The 23,080-nt window shown below is 45.0% G+C and overlaps 1 long non-coding RNA gene across 1 annotated transcript; it reads left to right on the top strand.

Moving 5' to 3' along the window:
• The first annotated feature begins 1,058 nt into the window (after nucleotides 1-1,058).
• On the top strand, nucleotides 1,059-21,791 carry LOC141102593 (uncharacterized). The gene is made up of 3 exons (XR_012235168.1): nucleotides 1,059-1,168; nucleotides 1,291-1,434; nucleotides 18,556-21,791. It is a non-coding gene; the product is annotated as an uncharacterized lncRNA (long non-coding RNA).
• Nucleotides 21,792-23,080: the final 1,289 nt, after the last annotated feature.

Here is a 23,080-nt window from a genome sequence, read left to right as displayed (position 1 = left end):
GTACCGCCCCCTACCCCGCCTCCTCCGACAGGTACCACCCCCTACCCCAATGACAGGTACCGCCCCCTACCCCGCCTCCTCCGAGGGCACTGCCCCCTACCCCGCCTCCGCTGACAGGTACTGCCCCGCCTCCTCCGACAGGTACAGCCCCCTACTCCACCTCCACTGACAGGTACTGCCCTGCCTCCCCCAACAGGTACCGCCCCTACTCCACCGACAGGTACTGCCCTGCCTCCTCCGACAGGTACTGCCCCCCTACTCCACCTCCACTGACAGGTACTGCCCCGCCTCCTCCGAAGGTACCGCCCCCTACTCCACCTCCACTGACAGGTACCGCCCCCTACTCCACTGACAGGTACTGCCCCGCCTCCACCAACAGGTACCGCCCCTGCCCCGCCCAAGATATAGAGTTCCGCCTCCACCAACAGGTACCGCCTCTACATATTCCCATCTCCACTGACAGGTACCGCCCCAATATATAGAGACCCACCCCCACAGACAGGTACCTCCCCCAGATATAGACCCGCCTCCACCAACAGGTACTGCTCCCAGATATAGACCTGCCTCCATCAACAAGTACCACCTCAAATATAGACCCACCTCCACCAACAGGCACCGCCCCCAGATATTGACCTGCATCAACCATCAGGTACCGCCCCCTACACAGCCCCGCCCCCATAGACAGGTACCGCCCCAGATGTACAGACCCGCCTCCACTGACAGGTACCACCCTCATAGTCTCCTCCCCCTCTGGGTCCCTTGCTCCTCCTCCTGTAGTGATGTGTTCAGGCCCCTCCCCTGTGTCTGTACAGAAAGTGGGTGGAGCCCTGATATTGCCCCTCCCCTATGTCTGTACATGAAGTGGGCGGAGCCTCAGTATTGCTCCTCCCCATGCCTGTTCGGGGGAAATAGGCAGAGCCCTAGTATTGCCCCTCCCCTATGTCTGTACATGAAGTAGGCGGAGCCCTAGTATTGCCCCTTCCCCTATGTCTGTACATGAAGTGGGCGGGGCCCAAGTATTGCCCTCCCCCTCACTGTCTCTCTTTATCCCCAGAAACATGTAGATGATCCATTCACCATCTTGGACCTCCCATTGGCGGATCTGACGGAGAAGTTGCGGTCGGGGGAGGTGACTCCGGAGACGGTTCTCTCCATCTACATGAAGCAGGTAAGTGATGGGGGAGCTCCGAGGCCCCCAGAATCTTCTCTATATGAGGATTCTCCCCCCGGCTCTGGAATTGGATGGTGGTCTTAGTGGGCGGGTCAGTGATTGGTGTTCTCTGTGTGCAGGCTCTGGAAGTGACCCATCAGGTGAACTGCCTCACCGACTACCTACCTGAGTGTGAGGAGCAGCTGGAGAGACTGCAACACGAGACTGTCCGAGGCCCTCTGTACGGCGTCCCCATCAGTCTGAAGGACAAATATGACTACAAGGTGAGTGGAGGTTCCGCCCCTCGGAGGGCGACCGCCATCCCCATGGTGATAACTGGAGTCTGATGGGAGGAGTCACAACTCAGACATCTGACACACAGCTCCACCCACCACAGGGCTCTGCCCCCCCGAAAGGTTCCCTGAACTCCTCCCCCACCAGAGGGCGCTGTGTACACATTGTCAGGTATGTGGAGGCACTCCGCTCCCAGCATACGGAGTCCTCCTGTAATATATTCCTCAGGACCGGCATTCGTGATCCTGTGTTGGGGGGGGGTGTTGGTAGTGGGGGTGAGAAGGGGAGTGTCCAAGGTAGGGTGGGGAGTGTTGTAGGTGGGGGGGGGGGGTATGTGTTTGGGGGGAGGGGTGTTCAATGTTGGGGTTTGGTGAGATTGGGGGGGAGGGGGTGTGTTCGGGTTGAATTGATCGGGGGAGGGGGGAGTTGATCGGGGGAGGGGGAGTTGATGAGGGCGGGATGTCTTTGAAGTAAATGTACAATGAGAACGTTCTCCAGTTGTGGGCGGAGCAGGGAAGGGTGACACCCCTCGCCCCCTCAGGTTTTCGTCACTTTCTGTCCCAGTGACACCAAACACATAGAGGGGGAATCTCCCCAGCGGGGACTCCTGAAAGGGGATCCGATAATCTTTTTTTGTTCTAATCACAATCAAAATATATTCACCCGACATTCTACATATCTACACTTAGAGATATAGAATCACATGACCCAAGATCGGAACCAGGGCCTGGGGGCCCCCGCCCTCTCCCCCCCCTCTTCCCTGGAGGAGGACCTGCTGAGGAACAAAAAAATTAAAAATTATATTCAATAATTGTGTTGTGAATTTTTGGGGTGAAGACAGTCCTTCTACACCATCTATGGTCACATTGGACTCCTGGAAATCCCTTCTCAGTCCTATATTAGGACCGTCCTCCCACCAACAATTCATAACACATTTATTAAATATACATTTTTTTTCCTCCTCCGGGGGGGGGGCTCTGGATGGTGGGGGTTGGGTGGTGGCCCCGGGCCCTGGTTCTCGGTGTGTAGTAATAAAAGTGAAAAAAGTCGCATAAATTAAGAAAAATCGCATAAAGTGCAAAAAGGTGAGAAAAAGCCGCTACATATATAAATTAAAATGCATAGTCCAACAAGTGCAATATAGTTCCAACATAAACGGAACAAGTCTATCCTCACTAAATATATATTAAAAGCATCTCATCAAAATCTGAATAATGTATTAGATGAACCTTCTGCTAAAAAATCCTGGATAAAATATATCTCAATAATCTCAATGCCACATACCAATAGGGATGAGGGATCTTTATTGTGGAATTCTGCGGAATGTCTTGACAGACTATGTTTTACAAAGCCCCTTTTTTATATTACATTCCGCAGAATTCCACAATAAAGATCATCCCTATTGGTATGTGGAATTGAGAAATACAAACCCCACTGGAGAGGAGACAATAAGGTGATCAAAATGAGCCAATTAGAGTCGAGATGGATACCTGAAATATGTACTTTGACTCCATTGGGACATAACGTTGAATTTAATCTCAACTGTTTCATTTCTAATTATTAGTTTGCTATATATTTTTTTATTTTCCTCTCCTTCTTGCTGCTATGTTTTCCCCGTTTTCTGATTCTTTATGCGGACATTACTAGGGTTAAAATGATCCGTTTATTTACGTTCACAATCCTTTATGTATGTTTTTAATCCTCTGTTTTCTCTACATACTGAGGTAACCATTTTATATTATGAAATTCATGAATGCTTATTGTTAGTTATCCACAAGATGGCAGTATATGTGAATGATATACAGAGGAGTTTATTATATGAATTGTGTTTTAGGAATGATGTAATACATTTTCACCACTAGATGTCACCTGTGCTTTTCTAGGGTTTTTAGGTCTTATGACCAACTACCACCATATGGCGCTCTCCTATAGTGATTTTATATAGGTTATTTTTAATCTTTTATTTGTATATTCATATATATTTTATCCAGGATTTTTTAGCAGAAGGTTCATCTAATACATTATTCAGATTTTGATGAGATGCTTTTAATATATATATTTAGTGAGGATAGACTAATTGCACAGCTTATTCAGCTGCTTTGTTAATGGAACGGACCATATAAATAGATACCTGACACCTGACTCCATCACCCTTTGATGAAGTCACGTGAGCAGTGACGCAACACATCAGGGAGGAGTCAGGTGTCGTCACTTCCAGTCGCGGCCAAGACCGGAAGTACTCTGTTCTGTGCTGTTTATCCAGATTTTTAACTGTAAGTTACTACGTTGTGTTTCAATAAAATTGTGTTGGACTACTACACGATGGGGGCATTCCTTTATATTGCATGCCCTCACCATACTTGCCAAGCCTGAAGCCTTCCATCAGAGACCCGCCAGTGCTATGGTAATCGGAGGAGATTGATTGATTGCTGGATTCAATCTGCTTCCAGACTGCAGGCTTGATTTGACCTGTAGGGGTCTTTAATAAAGGTGAGAGGCTTGGAGAATCGTGTGGCGCAACACGGATTGCTGATGATTGGAGGAATTTGAAACCGATCATTCTTTGCACATGCACTTTTGGTTTTTTTGCATAAACTGTTATATGAAGATTTGTTCTGTTTACGTTGGAACCATATTGCACTTGTTGGACTATGCATTTCAATTTATATATGTAGCAGCTTTTTCTCACCTTTTTGCACCTTATGCGATTTTTCTTTATTTATGCGACTTTTTTCACTTTATGCGATTTTTTTCAATTTATGTGATTGTTTTCACTTTTATTACTTTAAGAGTTTTATTGGATCTACTTATTGTATTTTTACACTATTGGGTTTTATTCATTATTATTATTTTGTTAGTTTTTTTTATGTCACATTGAAGAATTGCCACTAGTTACACGTTTCATTTACATTATTTGTGATATTTGGTGATATTATTTATACACTGTAGTTAGCGACACATACTTTTAATTTTATTGCATTTTAAAGCACATTTGAAGAGTGTATTATACTCACCAGTGCCCATCAGCGCAGCCACACCAGTGCCTATTAATGCAGCCACACCAGTGCCCATTAATGCAGCCACACCAGTGCCCATTAATGCAGCCACACCAGTGCCCATTAATGCAGCCACACCAGTGCCCATCAATGCAGCCTGACCAGTGCCCATCAATGTAGCCTGACCAGTGCCCAGAAATGCAGCCTCACCAGTGCCCAGAAATGCAGCCTCACCAGTGCCCAGAAATGCAGCCTCACAAGTGCCCATCAATTCAGCCTCACCAGTGCCCATCAATGCAGCCTCACAAGTGCCCATCAATGCAGCCACGCCAGTGCCCATCAATGTAGCCTCACCAGTGCCCATCAATGCAACCTGTTCTGTGCCCATCAGCTCAGTCTGATCAGTGCCCATCAGCTCAGCCTGTTCAGTGCCCATCAGCTCAGCCTGTTCAGTGCCCATCATAGTTACATAGGTTGAAAAAAGGCACAAGTCCATCTAGTTCAACCATAAAAAAAGAAAAAAAAATCGTACAATCCAATATACCCAATTCTATACCCACAGTTGATCCAGAGGAAGGCAAAAAAAAAACAGCAAAGGATGCTCCAATTTGCTACAGCAGGGAAAAAAATTCCTTCCTGATCCCCCAGAGAGGCAATTGGATTTTCCCTGGATCAACTTTACCTATAAATCTCACTACCCCGTTATATTCTGTACATTTAGGAAAGAATCCAGACCTTTCTTAAAGCAATCTACTGAGCTGGCCAGAACCACCTCTGGAGGGAGTCTAGTCCACATTTTCACATATCTTACTGTGAAGAAACCTTTCCGTATTTGGAGATGAAATCTCTTCCTCTAGGTGTAAAGAGTCCCCCTTGTCCTCTGTGTTAACCGTAAAGTGAATAACTCAACACCAAGTTTACTATATGGACCCCTTATATATTTGTAAATGGAGATTATATCCCCCCTTAATCTCCTTTTCTCAAGACTGAATAAATTCAGTTCCTCTAATCTTTCCTCATAGCTGAGCTCCTCCATGCCTCTTATCAGTTTGGTTGCCCTTCTCTGCACTTTCTCCAGTTCCCTGATATCCTTTTTGAGAACTGGAGCCCAAAACTGAACTGTGTATTCCAGATGAGGTCTTACTAATGATTTGTACAGATATCTCTCTCTCTCTCTGGAGTCCATACCTCTCTTATACAAGAAAGGATTTTGCTCGCTTTGGAGACCACAGTTTGGCATTGCATGCTATTATTGAGCTTATGATCTACCAAAACCCCCAGATCCTTCTCCACCACGGATCCCCCCAGTTGTGCTCCCCCTAGTATGTATGATGCATATTCTTAGCCCCCAAGTGCAGAACTTTACATTTATCAACATTAAACCTCATTTGCTACTTAGTCGCCCAATTAGACAGAGCATTGAGGTCGGCTTGTAAATTGGAGACATCCTGGAAGGACGTTATTCCCCTGCATAGCTTGGTGTCATCTGCAAAGACTGAAATTTTACTTTTGATCCCAGATCCAATATCATTTATAAAGATATTAAAAAATAAGGGTCCCAGCACTGAACCTTGGGGTACACCACTGATAACCGTAGACCATTCAGAGTAAGAATCATTAAAGCGGAGCGGCACCGAAAAAATTTTTTTTAAAAGTCAGCAGCTACAAATACTGCAGCTGCTGACTTTTAAAACATGGACACTTACCTGTCCAGGGCGCCCGCGATGTCGGCACCCGAGGCCGAAGCGTCTCTCCGTCCTCGGGTGCTGCCGCCTCCATCTTCGGTAAGGGAATCAGGAAGTGAAGCCGTGCGGCTTCACTTCCCGGTTCCCTACTGCGCATGCGCGAGTCGCGCAGCGCAATACGAATGGTCCCTGCTGCCTCTGGGACCCGTGTGTTTCCCAGCAGGCAGCGGGGGGGGGAACAGGATGTGGCGTAAATACCCGCAGATTCTGCGGCTATCTACGCCGGAAGTGGGTACAGATACCTGTAATATACAGGTATCTGTACCCCCCTCCCCCCTGAAAGGTGCCAACTGTGTCACCGGAGGGGGGGAGGAATCTAATGAGTGGAAGTTCCACTTTTGGGTGGAACTCCACTTTAACCTCTACTCTCTGAATTCTGTCTTTTAGCCAGTTTTCTATCAATTTACAAACTGATATTTCCAAGCCTGTAGACTTTACCTTACACATGAGCCGTGTGTGCGGAACTGTATTGAACGCTTTTGTAAAAATCCAAGTATACCACATCCACAGCCACCCCTCTGTCCAAGTATACCACGTCCACAGCCACCCCTCTGTCCAAGTATACCACGTCCACTGCCACCCCTCTGTCCAAGTATACCACGTCCACATCCACCCCTCTGTCCAAGTATACCACATCCACATCCACCCCTCTGTCCAAGTATACCACCGCCACCCCTCTGTCCAAATATACCACGTCCACAGCCACCTCTCTGTCCAAGTATACCATGTCCACAGTAACCCTCTGTCCAAGTATACCACATCCACATCCACCCCTCTGTCCAAGTATACCACCGCCACCCCTCTGTCCAAATATACCACGTCCACAGCCACCTCTCTGTCCAAGTATACCATGTCCACAGTAACCCTCTGTCCAAGTATACCACGTCCACATCCACCCCTCTGTCCAAGTATACCACGTCCATCGCCACCCCTCTGTCCAAGTATACCACGTCCATAGCCCACCCCTCTGTCCAAGTATACCACGTCCACAGTCACCCCTCTGTCCAAGGTTTTACTTACCTCTTCATAAAAAGAAATCTGGTTTGTCTGACAACTTCTGTCTTTCATGAACCCATGCTGTCTGTTGCTTAAAATATTTTTTTCCAGCAAGAACTCCTCTATGTGGTCTTTTATTAATCTCTCCAGTATCTTCCCGACTATAGAAGTTAAACTAACAGGTCTATAGTTACTTGGTAAAGACTTTAATACCTTTTTAAATATAGGCACCACATTGGCCCTGCGCCAACCCAGTGGTACCATTCCCATCATTAATGAGTCCCTAAAAATTAGATACAATGGCTTTAAAAATTACAGAGCTCAATTCTTTTAGGTTCCGTGGGTGGATACCATCAGGTCCAGGTGCTTTATCCACCTTTATTCTGTTTAAATATTTCTGGACCAGATCACTTTTGAGCCATTGTGGATCATTTGGGGCTGTGTCACTACCACCCCCATTATGGACATGAGCTCCCCCCCATGCTCCTTTGCATACACAGAACTGAAGAAAGTATTTAATAAATTAGCCTTCTCCTTGTCCCCAGTCACCCACTCTAGATTATTTTGTAAAGGGCCTACATGCTCAGAACTGACCTTTTTACTATTAATATATTTGAAGATTTTTTGGGGGTTTGTCCTACTATCTTTTGCAATCTGCCGTTCGTTATGAATTTTTACGATGTTGATTTCCTTTTTACATATTCTGTTATATTCTTTGTAACAACAAAGCCTGGGGAATGCCCAAGAAAAACCCAAGCCCACTTACCAACCAGCTTGCAGACAACCAAATGAACCTGTCTAACAGTCTGCGTTAAAAACAGGGGTTTAGTCCGCACGCATTTGCAAATGCATGCGTAAGCCACAGAGCCTCGTCACGGCACCCTGATATCTGTGGTCCTAATGCTAAACTATGAGTAGGGGTGCAACGGATCGTCATCGATCCGTGATCCGAACGGATCAACCTCCGCGGATCGGGACACCCGCGATCCGCGGAGCGCTCTGTGGCCTCGGCCATAGGAAAGGTCGCGGCTTCGGCCTAGCTCCAGAGCGGCGGCCATCTTGGTACACCCAGCGGCCGTTTACCACGTGATCGCTCCGTCAAATGACGGAGCGATCACTTGTAACAAACCGGCGTCATGTCATGACGCCGGTTCCTCTCTCCCCTCTGTGTACTGATCTGTACAGTGAAGGGGAGAGTTCGGATGGCAGCAGTGCCAATACTCTGTAATGCCCTGCCAATACTCTGCAATGTCCTGACAATACTCTGCAATGCCCTGCCAATACTCTGCAATGCCCTGACAATACTCTTCCATACCCTGCCAATACTCTGCAATGCCCTGACAATACTCTGCAATGTCCTGCCAATACTCTGCAATGCCCTGCCAATACTCTGCAATACCCTGCCAATACTCTGCAATGCCCTGACAATACTCTGCAATGTCCTGCCAATACTCTGCAATGCCCTGACAATACTCTGCAATGTCCTGCCAATACTCTGCAATGCCCTGACAATACTCTGCAATGTCCTGCCAATACTCTGCAATACCCTGCCAATACTCTGCAATACCCTGCCAATACTCTGCAATGTCCTGCCAATACTCTGCAATGTCCTGCCAATACTCTGCAATGCCCTGCCAATACTCTGCAATGCCCTGCCAATACTCTGCAATGCCCTGCCAATACTCTGCAATACCCTGCCAATACTCTGCAATGCCCTGACAATACTCTGCAATGTCCTGACAATACTCTGCAATGTCCTGCCAATACTCTGCAATGCCCTGCCAATACTCTGCAATGTCCTGCCAATACTCTGCAATGTCCTGCCAATACTCTGCAATGCCCTGCCAATACTCTGCAATGTCCTGCCAATACTCTGCAATACCCTGCCAATACTCTGCAATGTCCTGCCAATACTCTGCAATGTCCTGCCAATACTCTGCAATGTCCTGCCAATACTCTGCAATGCCCTGCCAATACTCTGCAATGTCCTGCCAATACTCTGCAATACCCTGCCAATACTCTGCAATGCCCTGACAATACTCTGCAATGTCCTGCCAATACTCTGCAATGTCCTGCCAATACTCTGCAATGTCCTGACAATACTCTTCCATACCCTGCCAATACTCTGCAATGCCCTGACAATATTCTGCAATGTCCTGCCAATACTCTGCAATGCCCTGACAATATTCTGCAATGTCCTGCCAATACTCTGCAATGCCCTGCCAATACTCTGCAATGTCCTGCCAATACTCTGCAATGCCCTGCCAATACTCTGCAATGTCCTGCCAATACTCTGCAATGCCCTGACAATACTCTGCAATGCCCTGCCAATACTCTGCAATACCCTGCCAATACTCTGCAATGCCCTGCCAATACTCTGCAATGTCCTGCCAATACTCTGCAATGTCCTGCCAATACTCTGCAATGCCCTGCCAATACTCTGCAATGCCCTGCCAATACTCTGCAATGTCCTGCCAATACTCTGCAATGCCCTGCCAATACTCTGCAATGTCCTGCCAATACTCTGCAATGTCCTGCCAATACTCTGCAATACCCTGCTAATACTCTGCAATGCCCTGCCAATACTCTGCAATGCCCTGCCAATACTCTGCAATACCCTGCCAATACTCTGCAATACCCTGCCAATACTCTGCAATGCCCTGACAATACTCTGCAATGCCCTGCCAATACTCTGCAATGCCCTGCCAATACTCTGCAATGCCCTGCCAATACTCTGCAATGCCCTGCCAATACTCTGCAATGCCCTGACAATACTCTGCAATGTCCTGACAATACTCTGCAATGTCCTGCCAATACTCTGCAATGCCCTGACAATACTCTGCAATGCCCTGCCAATACTCTGCAATTCCCTGCCAATACTCTGCAATGCCCTGCCAATACTCTGCAATTCCCTGCCAATACTCTGCAATACCCTGCCAATACTCTGCAATGCCCTGCCAATACTCTGCAATGCCCTGCCAATACTCTGCAATTCCCTGCCAATACTCTGCAATACCCTGCCAATACTCTGCAATGCCCTGCCAATACTCTGCAATGCCCTGCCAATACTCTGCAATACCCTGCCAATACTCTGCAATGTCCTGCCAATACTCTGCAATACCCTGCCAATACTCTGCAATGTCCTGACAATACTCTGCAATGCCCTGCCAATACTCTGCAATGTCCTGCCAATACTCTGCAATACCCTGCCAATACTCTGCAATACCCTGCCAATACTCTGCAATGTCCTGCCAATACTCTGCAATGTCCTGCCAATACTCTGCAATGTCCTGCCAATACTCTGCAATGCCCTGCCAATACTCTGCAATGTCCTGCCAATACTCTGCAATGCCCTGCCAATACTCTGCAATACCCTGCCAATACTCTGCAATACCCTGCCAATACTCTGCAATGTCCTGCCAATACTCTGCAATGTCCTGCCAATACTCTGCAATGCCCTGCCAATACTCTGCAATGTCCTGCCAATACTCTGCAATGTCCTGCCAATACTCTGCAATGCCCTGCCAATACTCTGCAATGTCCTGCCAATACTCTGCAATGTCCTGCCAATACTCTGCAATGCCCTGCCAATACTCTGCAATGCCCTGCCAATACTCTGCAATGTCCTGCCAATACTCTGCAATGCCCTGCCAATACTCTGCAATGTCCTGACAATACTCTGCAATGTCCTGACAATACTCTGCAATGTCCTGCCAATACTCTGCAATGCCCTGACAATACTCTGCAATGTCCTGCCAATACTCTGCAATGCCCTGCCAATACTCTGCAATGTCCTGCCAATACTCTGCAATGCCCTGCCAATACTCTGCAATGCCCTGCCAATACTCTGCAATGTCCTGCCAATACTCTGCAATGTCCTGCCAATACTCTGCAATGCCCTGCCAATACTCTGCAATACCCTGCCAATACTCTGCAATGTCCTGCCAATACTCTGCAATGCCCTGACAATACTCTGCAATGTCCTGCCAATACTCTGCAATACCCTGCCAATACTCTGCAATGCCCTGACAATACTCTGCAATGCCCTGCCAATACTCTGCAATACCCTGCCAATACTCTGCAATGTCCTGCCAATACTCTGCAATGCCCTGACAATACTCTGCAATGTCCTGCCAATACTCTGCAATGCCCTGCCAATACTCTGCAATGTCCTGCCAATACTCTGCAATGCCCTGACAATAATCTGCAATGTCCTGACAATACTCTGCAATGTCCTGCCAATACTCTGCAATGTCCTGACAATACTCTGCAATGTCCTGCCAATACTCTGCAATGTCCTGCCAATACTCTGCAATGTCCTGCCAATACTCTGCAATGTCCTGCCAATACTCTGCAATGTCCTGACAATACTCTGCAATGTCCTGCCAATACTCTGCAATGTCCTGCCAATACTCTGCAATGTCCTGCCAATACTCTGCAATGCCCTGCCAATACTCTGCAATGTCCTGCCAATACTCTGCAATGTCCTGCCAATACTCTTCATACCCTGCCAATATACCCGCCAATACCCTGCCAATACCCTGCAATACTCTGCCATACCCTGCTAATATATTATTACAGTGGGGGAGATTGTGGATATTACAGTGGGGGAGATTTTTTTTTTGTTGATCCGAAAATGATCTGAACCGTGACTTCTGATCCGAGGAACGTTCCGAACCGTGAGTTTTTTGATCCGTTGCACCCCTACCGAGCGATGCACGTTCGTTGTGGTCACATGCATTCATCTATGCACACTACACATACCATAGTCCATAGTCCTCTGTCCATCTCAAGGGCGAGAAACAGAGGGGGTCTACACTCCTATTCACAGTGGGGCCATGGAGAAGGAACGTAGTCATCCTCTAACAGGAAGTTGGAAGCCAAAAAAAGAGATTTGGATGCGGCTGAGCATTTTAAAGTTTAACCACTTGCTGCCCGCCCACCATCATATGACGACGGGATGGTGCAGCTGTTGTTCTGGGTGGACGTCATATGACGTGATCGCCTTCCAGGCCCCCTAGGGGGTGAACGCGCGTGCCGCGTCACCAGAAACCCGGGGCGCGTGCCCAGCAGCCGCAATGTCCGCCGGGCACCCGGTAACCGAGCAGGACTGTGGATCTGTGTGTTTAAACACACAGATCCACGTTCTGTCAGAGGAGAGGAGTCCGATGGTGTGTTCCTTGTACAGAGGAACAGCGATCGGTCTCCTCCCCTTGTGAGTCCCCTCCCCCCAAAGTTAGAATCACTCCCTAGGAACATAATTAACCCCTACAGCGCCCCCTCCTGGTTAACCCCTTCATTGCCAGTCACATTTATACAGTAATCAATGCATTTTTATAGCACAGATCGCTGTATAAATGTGAATAGTCCCAAAAATGTGACAAAAGTGTCCGATGTGTCTGCCGCAACATTGCAGTCACGATAAAAATCGCAGATTGCCGCCATTACTAATAAACAAAAATAATAAAAATAGGATTTTTTATAACAGCTTACCTGTAAAATCCTTTTCTTTCGAAGGACATCACGGGACACAGAGCCACAGTAATTACTGATGGGTTATATAGGTATCACTGGTGATTGGACACTGGTCACACCCTAAACAGGAAGTTCAACCCCCTATATAATCCCTCCCCTTGCAGGGATACCTCAGTTTTGTAGCCAAGCAATATAGTGTATTAGAAGAGGGGCGGGACCTCTGTGTCCCGTGATGTCCATCGAAAGAAAAGGATTTTACAGGTAAGCTGTTTTAAAAAATCCTATTTTCTTTCTCGAACATCACGGGACACAGAGCCACAGTAATTACTGATGGGATGTCCCAGAGCAATGCTACCTGAGGGGGGGGAACCACGACCAAGTAGGGTGCAATCAGACCTGAGGACCCTGTACCGCTGCCTGCAGCACACTACGCCCAAAGGCGATATCCTCATGCCTTCTCACATCCACCTGATAGAATCTGGTGAATGTATGGACTGAAGACCAGGTTGCGGCCTTGCAGATTTGAGCCATAGAGGCCCGGTGATGCACTGCCCAAGAAGCACCAATAGCCCTTGTGGAATGTGCCCTGATCTGAAACGGAGGAATCTTCTGTTTCAAACCGTAAGCTTGAATGATCAATTGAGTTATCGGGTATGAGCCACCAATTGAGGCTCTGACGCACCACATGCAACAGGTGCATCGGAAAGTCTAATGCCTGAACCTTCTTGTTCCAGGCCGCCCTTAACCCTTTCATGACTAAGCCTATTTTTGAAATTTGGTGTTTACAAGTTAAAATCCGTATTTTTTGCTAGAAAATTACTTAGAACCCCCAAACATTATATATATTTTTTTAGAAGAGAGTCTAAAGAATAAAATGGCGATTGTTGCAATATTTTTTATCACACGGTATTTGTGCAGCGGTGTTTTAAACGCAAATTTTTGGAAAAGTGACACTTTCATGAATTTTAAAAAATCCAAACAGTAAAGTTACCCCAATTTTTTTGTATAATGTGAAAGATGATGTTACGCCGAGTAAATAGATACCAAACATGTCACCCTTTATAATTGCACGCACTCGTGGAATGGCGACGAACTACGGTACCTATGAATTTCCATAGGCGACGCTTTAAAATTTTTTTTACGGTTACCAGGTTTGAGCTACAGAGGAGGTCTAGGGCTAGAATTATTGCTCTCACTCTGACGATCGCGGCGATACCTCACATGTGTGGTTTGAACACCGTTTACATATGCGGGCGCGACTTCCGTATGCGTTTTCTTCGCTGCGCGAGCTCGCGGGGACGGGGTCGCTTTAAAAAAATTTTTTTTTTTTATTTATTTATTTTATTTATTTTTGTACTTTTATAAATTGTGTTTAAACATTTTTTTTTTTTTTTTACTTTTATTGCTGTCACAAGCAATGTAAACATCCCTTGTGACAGTAATATGTGGTGACAGGTACTCTTTATGGAGGGATGGGGGGTCTAAAAGACCCCCCATCCCTCCTTTACACTTCAAAGTATTCAGATCGCCGAAAACGGCGATTCTGAATACTGTGTACTTTTTTAAATTCGGCGCCATTGGCAGCCGAGTAAACGGGAAGTGACGTCATGACGTCGCTTCCGCGTTTACAATTAGAAGGCTGGAACTAAGCCGCTCACAGCTTCGTTCCAGCCCGCCCCCAGCCGCCGGGGATTCCCGAATGGACACCGGGCCTCCCGATCGCACGGGAGGCCCGGTAACAGCGGCGGGAGGCGGCGGGAGGGGGGGGATGTCCCCTCCCGCTCCTCCGGTATAACAGCCGAGCGGCTTTTAGCCGCATCGGTTGTTATATTCGGGTAGCCGATCGCCCGCTGAAAACAACGGTACCGGGATGATGCCTGCAGCTGCGGGCATCATCCCGGTATAACCCCGGAAAGCCGAGGACGCATATGTGCGTTCGGTCGGCGGGAAGGGGTTTTAAAGCAGTGATCTTTGCCTGAGGAAGAAATACTTTCTCCTGGCTTGTATCTATGATCAGACCCAAATACTCCAGTCTTCTTACTGGTTTTAGGAAAGATTTTTCTAGGTTGAGGATCCAACCTAGATGTTCCAGATACTTGACTGTGGTCCTCAAGTTCCCGTTCAAGGAGGCTACCGATCGGGCGCCCTCCTAGCGCAGAAACTTCTGATGAGCAGGAAAAATGGGCACATGCAGATACGCATCTCTGATGTCTATCGATGCCAAAAATTCTCCTCCCTGCAGGATGGAGACTACTGTCCGAATTGATTCTATGTGGAAGGACTGTATCCTTAGGAATCGATTCAGATCCCTTAAATCCAGAATGGGTCTGACATCCCCATTTGGTTTTTGGACCGTAAAAAGGTTGGAATAGAAGCCCAATCCTTGATCCTTTGTGGGAACCACCATAATGACCTCTCGTGACAAAAGTCGCTCTAACGCTAGAAGGAGCGACTGCTTCTTCTCTGGGTCTTTGGGAACACCTGATCTGAGGAAACGAGGAGCGGGAAATTCTTGGAACTCCAGCTTGTACCCTAAGGTTACCGTAGAGATTACCCATCTGTCCTGGAAGTCCTCCTGCCAGAGCCTTGAAAACTGTAGCAGTCTTCCCCCCACTCGAGCGAGCGGGGGCGCCCCTTCATGAAGAGGTCTTAGTGTCTTGTCTAGAAGACTTTTTCCCCCAGGACTTCTTTTGTCCCTGGGGTTGACTCTTGTCTCTGGACCCAGACGGAGGAGGTCGTCGTGACTGCCTAGAGGCTGAAGCCCCTGGCGCTGGGGAAAGAGTCAGTTTGAAAGAGGGACGCTTACTCTTCTTCTTGACAGGTAAGAGAGTACTTTTCCCACAAGAGATTCTCTTGATATAGTTATCCAAGTCTTCTCCAAACAACCTTTCACCACGAAAAGGGAACCCAGCCAAGAGCTTCTTACATGGTGCTTCGGCTGGCCAATTTTTCAACCATAGGATTCTACGTATATGCACCAACCCCAGCGAAAGACGGGAGGTTTGCACGATAGAATCTCTGATGGCGTCAACAACATAACATAAGGCCGCTGGAAGGTTAGCAAACCCCTGGGCCTGTTGTTCAGGTAATACTTTGATGACCTGCTTAACATGGTCTCTTAAGTATTGACAGACTCCAATCGCTGCTACTGCAGGTTGAGCCACTGAACCTGCCAAGGAGAAAACATCCTTCAATAGGGATTCCATCCTTTTATCTACAGGATCCCTGAGCATCTAAGCATTGTCTACAGGACAAGTCAGACTATTATTTACGGAGGAAATGGCGGCATCAATGGCCGGTATTCCCCACATCTTAATAAATTTTTCTTCCATAGGATAAAGTGTTGAAAACTTTTTCGGCGGAAGAAATCGCTTATCTGGGTGATCCCACTCAGCATAAAGGAGCTTTTCAAGCAAATTATGAACAGGAAAAGCATGTGCTGTTTGAGGAGGTTTCAGCGACCCCAAAGAAGAAGAGGGTTCTTTAGCAGTTTCAGGTAGGGGTAACTTAAATGTGGAGCGGACCAATCCAGCAAGGATCTGTACTAAGACTTTCTCCTCTTGGGAAGCCGAAGAGGGTCCCTCCACCTGATTCCTCCGAAGAGGAATCATCCATCCCATCCTGATCCTCTGAAAGGGATTCGTCTCCTTTATCCCAGAGCTCCTCTGCCTGAGGGTCTTGGGAAACAGAGGAAGGCCTAGTACATTTTCTTCCACTGAGTGAAGCTGTAATCACGGCCATTAATCTTTCCTCTAATCCAGTAATGGTTGAGGAAAAAACCTCTTGTGTAATGTATACAGGGGCTGAAGTGCCGGAGGCAGGTACAGCCCCTGACCCCAACGGGTCTCCCTGGCCAGCCGTCCCTGGCCCCTCAGGGGGGGAGGATGTAGCAGACAGGGGGTCCTCAGAACCTGAACGAGATCCCCTAGAGTCTCTGGTTCTGGGGGTACTTGAACCTCTTCTACCCATAGTGCAAAGCAACAAGGTGTGAGGTATCCAAAATGAACACTGACTGCTGAGCGACGTAGTCTGGTAAAAGCCTTGCTACCAAATGCCCAGTCCGGTGTTACCTTAGTAAATGCAGCCTAGGAGAATGCCTGTGTCCCACCTTACATGCGACTGTCAGCTCTGTGTCCCTCCAAGGCTCAGAGCACCTGTAAAGTGTGCTTTAAATGGCCATGCTTCTGGCACTGTGGGCGTCTAAGCACGCTGACGCCCTGCCCCCCCTTTCGTTTTTTTTCGAAAAACGTGCGCTTCCCGCGTGAGCCTGTCCCTTCCGAATAAGCATGGAGGAAGGCTCAGGGTGGAGGAGGAAGGAGAGAGGCCGGCAGCGATGGGGCCTGCATACCTGCAACGGCGGCCTGGCGGCGGCAGCAGCGGCGGTGACAGTGCGGTGTAAAACCGCCTTACAGCCCACTTGCGGCCTCCCCCTAGCCTGGGGGGAATATCCCAGAGGAGAAAACCCCCCATCCCATCCTACCTGGAGCCAGTCGGAGGAGCTTGTACAGCGTCGAATGCTGAGACAGAAATTAGCATGAGAAGGTATGTGTTCTTGGCAGCCCCCTGTGGTCACAATAGGCATAGCATGCATTTACCTTAAAGGAGAAAACCTACTAGAATTTAAATTCTGTGGAATCTCCTCTTACCTTATCCAGCCGCAGGGTGCTGTATACACAGACCCAATCTTCACCTCTCACGGTGGGCTTTGTTTAAAAAAAACGTCAGAGACTGGTGCCCCCTACAAATAGGGGGATCCTGCAGTTCTGGCCCTGTAAAGCACCTCGCCAGAAATTAGGAGATTTAAAGCCATTTTCTGATCTGCGGGGTCCAGCTCTCTAAAAAGAGAAGCGTTATAGGTAAAACCTTGATTCTTCGGACACGAGGCCCGGGTACCATCCAATTCGGCCATGAAAGGACACTTTGAATGGATCCGGTCTGCCTGGCTTGCCCCAGTATAGGATCTTAGGATATTCCCTTTGGAGCTCAGCACAGGACATCTTTACACGTCCATCACCTAAGACACTGGCGTAAAAACTGAGGTATCCCTGGAAGGGGAGGGATTATATAGGGGGTTGAACTTCCTGCTTAGGGTGTGACCAGTGTCCAATCACCTAAAGGTACCTACATAACCCATCAGTTATTACTGTGGCTCTGTGTCCCGTGATGTTCGAGAAAGAAAATGCTATAAATCTATGCCCTATTTTGAAGACGCTATAACTTTTGCGCAAACCAATCAATATACGCTTATTGCGTTTTTTTGGTTTTTTTTTTTTACCAAAAATATGTAGAAGAATACATATCGGCATAAACTGAGGAAAAAATTTGTTTAAAAAAAAATAAATGGATAGTTATTCTAGCAAAAAGTAAAAAATATTGTGTTTTTTTTCAAACTTGTCACACTTCTTTTGTTTATAGCGCAAGAAATAAAAACCACAGAGGTGATCAAATACCACTAAAAGAAAGCTCTGTTTGTGGGGAAAAAATGATAAAAATTTCATTTGTGTACAGTACTGTATGACCGCGCAATTGTTATTCAAAATGCGACAGCGCTGAAAACTGAAAATTGGTCTGGGCAGGAAGGGGGTGAAAGTGCCTCCCAGTATTGAAGTGGTTAAAGAATAAATACCTGAATAGAATATATATTTTTTTAAACCAGATTTTCGGGTCATTTTACTGGCATATTATTTTTTTTTATTTGGTCTTTATAATGCTGTGTTGTATAATATCTGAGGAAGAGAGTTGATTAGGACCTTGAAAATGTTCTATTGTAATGAGCCAGTGTTCTGACATGAATATCACAGATGACAGGATTGTTCTGAATGTTTATGTATCTTCTTCTCATGATTTTATATGAATAGCACTGAGATAAACTTGCTCTTTTCTTCTTGTTTTGTTGCAGAATGATGGGTTTTGATGATGAAGTCGGCATTATTCCAAGATTCTGCAAGCAACTTTTTCCCCGGATTCAGATGACAAAGCAGCGGGTGCCGAGTACCACTTGTATTGTATTCGCTTTAGTAGAAAATCGATAACAAACTGAGCTGGAAATACAAAGTACACAAAACCTAATACAAATCTGAACATTACCTGACAGAAGCCATCCCTTTTTTTTTTTTTTTTCCCCAAGTCTGATTTTACAAATTTTATGTAATTGACAATTCCACATAGAGTTTTATTTATTTAAACCCGATATGCTCGATTTACCCTTTGTAATCCTGAAGAGCTTATACAGCGCCATTTACTCGACCTATAAACACCCTTTAATTGCCCATTGTGATGGTTGTCAGTCAATTTAAGAATTTCAAATTACATACAAAAAAAAATAAAAAAATTGCTTTACTAAAAGGAAATACGCTGTTCACTTTGAAGCAAGGTTTGTAACAAGAGAATCTGGACAATAATCACTTCACCCATTAGGGGGCAGTAAAATCAACAAGCTATAGGATACTGTTGCATAAAACAAAATTAACTATGTATCATCCAATAAATCAAGTATTCTTCAAATCAGACTAAGTGAAACTGTGACTAAGTGCTACTAAAAACCAGTCAAACAATGAAAAAATGTTAAATAATTCCTCAAAATGTGTCAACCATAGTGTAAAGTATTCTTCAACTCTATATATAATGGAAACTGTATTACAATATAAAATGCAACTCAATATCACATAATAAATACAAAGTGATCAAGTGCAAAAAAAATGTGACATGAATGCACCGACGTGCATATTGATCCAATTCGGAAATAGGCTCCCAGAGTCCAACACCTCCCCCAAAACAACAAAAAACTAAAATAAAGATATAAAAATAAAAAATGTTAAAAAAATGGTGACAATAAATTGTGATCAAGTCCAAAATAATGATGCTTCATGCAATGTGATTCATAGTGTCCATATATATGGTTGATATCAGCATGCCAGTAGCGTGACTTTGTGCTGGATTCATATACTTGGAAAACTGGTGCAGCACACAGGTGTTTCCCCCAGCCTCTCACCTCTATCAGCGGCCCCCAATGGGCCAAGTCAGGCCAGTGGTTAGTAATCCTCTGTGTGTGATGGTGCTCCAGCAGCCGTCCCCCTCTTCCTACAGGTGTATCTGGGTCAGATTCTTTAGCAAGTCACCAGCGCTCCTACCGGCCCCAGAATGACAATGAAGAAGGAGATGCTCCCATAGTAAAGTACTTCCAATACACGTTTATTAAAAAGAGTAGTAACTTACATTAAAATCTGAAAATGTCAGCGAACTGACAGTAGAGACACTCAAGCTTCCGGGTACGGCCGTCCCCAGGAAGCGTCGGCACCTGGCTCCTCCTACCCTGACGCGTTGCGTCACACCCACGTGACTTTATCAAAGGGATGAGGAGTCCGGTGCCTGTTAGCCAGCTTATAACAGCGCCGCCGTCATGGCAACGATGTCAACATAGTTAAAATCCAATCGTGGGTCTGTGATTACGGCACACTTCCCAAGTACTCTTGATCCTACATGGGCGGTGCTGCTTCATACATAATTAATCTAAACAACAATTCATTTAAAATAACACATACATAATATATGAGAATATATGTATATTAGATGTATATTAAAATTTACAATTATTATAGACATAGAATTTTCCCTTCACTACTCCCATCTAGTGGTGATTCAGGAAATGACAGCCAATCAATAATTCTGAAGTCTAACAAAAAACAAATTGTAACAAACAGATAAAATCTAGCAGGAAACAATGAGTGTGACAGACATATCCGTAGGAAAAAGTCATAACTAGAAGGTATCTCATACTTGTCTCTCCAATGGGGATATCAACAGGGCATAGGTTCACTGATAAATCTATCAGGCAGGGAGACAACAGAAAGCATATTCAAAATTGCAAAACAATTGCCTGGTAGATTATATGTGTTTTGCAATTTGAAGAATACTTGAAGATTTGAAGAATACTTGATTTATTGGATGATACATAGTTAATTTTGTTTTATTCAACAGTATCCTATAGCTTGTTGATTTTACTGCCCCCTAATGGGTGAAGTGATTATTGTCTATTGAGAGTTTTGGGTTATTGAGCAGTAAGGAAGCATCTATTTTTCTCATCAATTAGTATACTTAGATTAGCGCCACATAATTTTGATTTTTAATACGCTACTTATTTAGGGTGGGTGAGGCCACCTCATATGTAGGCAGCTTCTCTAATCTCTGTTTTAGTGCCCTTGATCCTGTGAGAATTTGGTTGTGCGCATTAGTCTTTTATCACTTTTAAGAGAATCTGGACGCCGCACACTGGGTAAAGTTGAAAATTCTTCTTTATTGTAAAAATTGGATCATCAAAAATACAGAACAATCAGGCAGATGGTACAGACACAGCTGACGCGTTTCGCACTCTAGTTTGAGTGCTTACTCATAGCTGACAGATAATGGGAATGACTATCTTATATATCTTTGTAAGGGATGCCACATGACCGTATATTTACACATGTAATAAATATCAGCTGAAAGCCAATTATATAAGATCTCGGCATCTGCTGTCAAATCAGTGTGTTACCCAATAGAAAAGACTCTTATGAATGTAGCATTTAAACGACAACGAATAACTTAAATGGGTGAATAGAAAATATATATGGAGATGGATATGTGTGAGTGTGTGTGTAAAACAAAAAAAACACAAAATGTATATGTGCAAGGAAATGTAAAAAAAATGGTTGTGTTGAAATAAAGTGTAAAAAAGGAGGTAATAAGTGAATAAATTGAGTGACAAAACGTGTGAAAATATATGAATATGAATTTATATATGCAGTGCATCGCCATGATAATGTGTGTGCATTACTAATAAAATAAATGGATGCACAAATAAATAATACAATATAGTGCATTTGAAAAAGTGAAATAAAGTGAGATTAAATAAAATAAAATAATAAAATGGAACCAGAATTATATGTATATATATATATATATATATATATGCCGTTTAAGTATCAAGACATGGAATATATAGTGTAATATGCTTCAAGATTATATGATTAAACATATATATATATGTATGAGTGTGACATAAGTTTCAAAGTGATGTACAAAATGTGAACAAAAATAATAAGTGAAAATGATCTGCAAAAATGACTGAGCAAAAACGATCTTGTAGTCCTGTCAGATCGTAAGTAAAGATCGGCATATGTGTGGGTGTATCAAAATATGTCAGGACGACCACATTTGAAACTAAAATGCCTTGTATATAGCACAGATTCATATGCAATGAATAACGATCCAATTGCTAGCCAGGTGTACCAAGGGCTGTCAAATAATGAGAATATAACATGCTTCAAAGTTATGTGATTAAACTCATATATATATATGTGTGAGTGTGACATCAGATTCAAAGTGGTATATAAAATGTGAACAAAAGTAATAAGTGAAAATGATCTGCAATGATGACTGAGCAAAAACGATCTTGTAGTCCTGTCAGATCGTAAGTAATAATCGGCATATGTGTGGGTGTATCAAAATGTGTCCGAATGATCACGTTTGAAACTAAAATGCCTTGTATATAGCACAGGATCATATGCAGTAAGGCTAGGTTCACACTGCTGCAGTGCAAATTTAGCGCGATTTTGATCCGATTGCGTTGCAAATTTGCATTGCGAATTCTTTGTGTGTTCTTGCGATTCTACTGCAAATTTTGCAATCTATGGAGCTGAATTCGCATTGCACACGGATCAAACTCGGACAGGACCCTTTTTTTACGCAGGTTAAATTCGCAACGCATTGATGTGAACAGCACTCATGGAAAACAATGTTATTTAAAATGACTTGCGAATTTGAGCGATCGCAGCGGCTCAAATTCGCAATAAAATTCGCAGCAGTGTGCACCTAGCCTAAGGCCCCATTCACACTAGCGCGTTTTTTGATGCATTTTGCATTTTGCAGAAATGCACGGGAATTTTTTAACATGGGTTCCTATGGAACATGTTCACATCAATGCTTTTTTGTATCTCTGCGTTTTTGGAAAGGGTCGGGGACTTTTTTTCATGCAAAAAGCAGCGTTTTGCATGTAATGGTTTTCAATGGACAAGCATCAAAAACGCAAGTGCACCGTTTTTGCAGCGTTTTTGATGCGTTTTTGGTGCGTTTTTGGTGCGTTTTTGCCGTTTTTTTTTTTATTTTTTTTTTTTTGTAATTTTTTTTTAAGACTGTAAAAAAAAATGAAAAAAAAAAAAAAAAAAGCGCAAAACGCAAATCGCGGCAAAAACGCGGCAAAAACGCGGCTCAAAAACGTGCCAAGCATGAAAAAAAAACCTCCAAAAACGCTCAAAAGCAACATGCATAGGTGTGAATCGAGCCTAAATAACGATCCAATTGCTAGCCAGGTATACCAAAGGCTGTCAAATAATGAGGATGAAGATCAGTTTATATGTGGGTGTGCCAAACAATCAATGATTAGTGAC

The sequence above is a fragment of the Aquarana catesbeiana genome, linkage group LG07 (assembly GCF_042186555.1).
Source record: "Aquarana catesbeiana isolate 2022-GZ linkage group LG07, ASM4218655v1, whole genome shotgun sequence".
NCBI classification, from domain to species: domain Eukaryota; kingdom Metazoa; phylum Chordata; class Amphibia; order Anura; family Ranidae; genus Aquarana; species Aquarana catesbeiana.
This window is presented reverse-complemented; position numbering and strand designations above follow the sequence as displayed.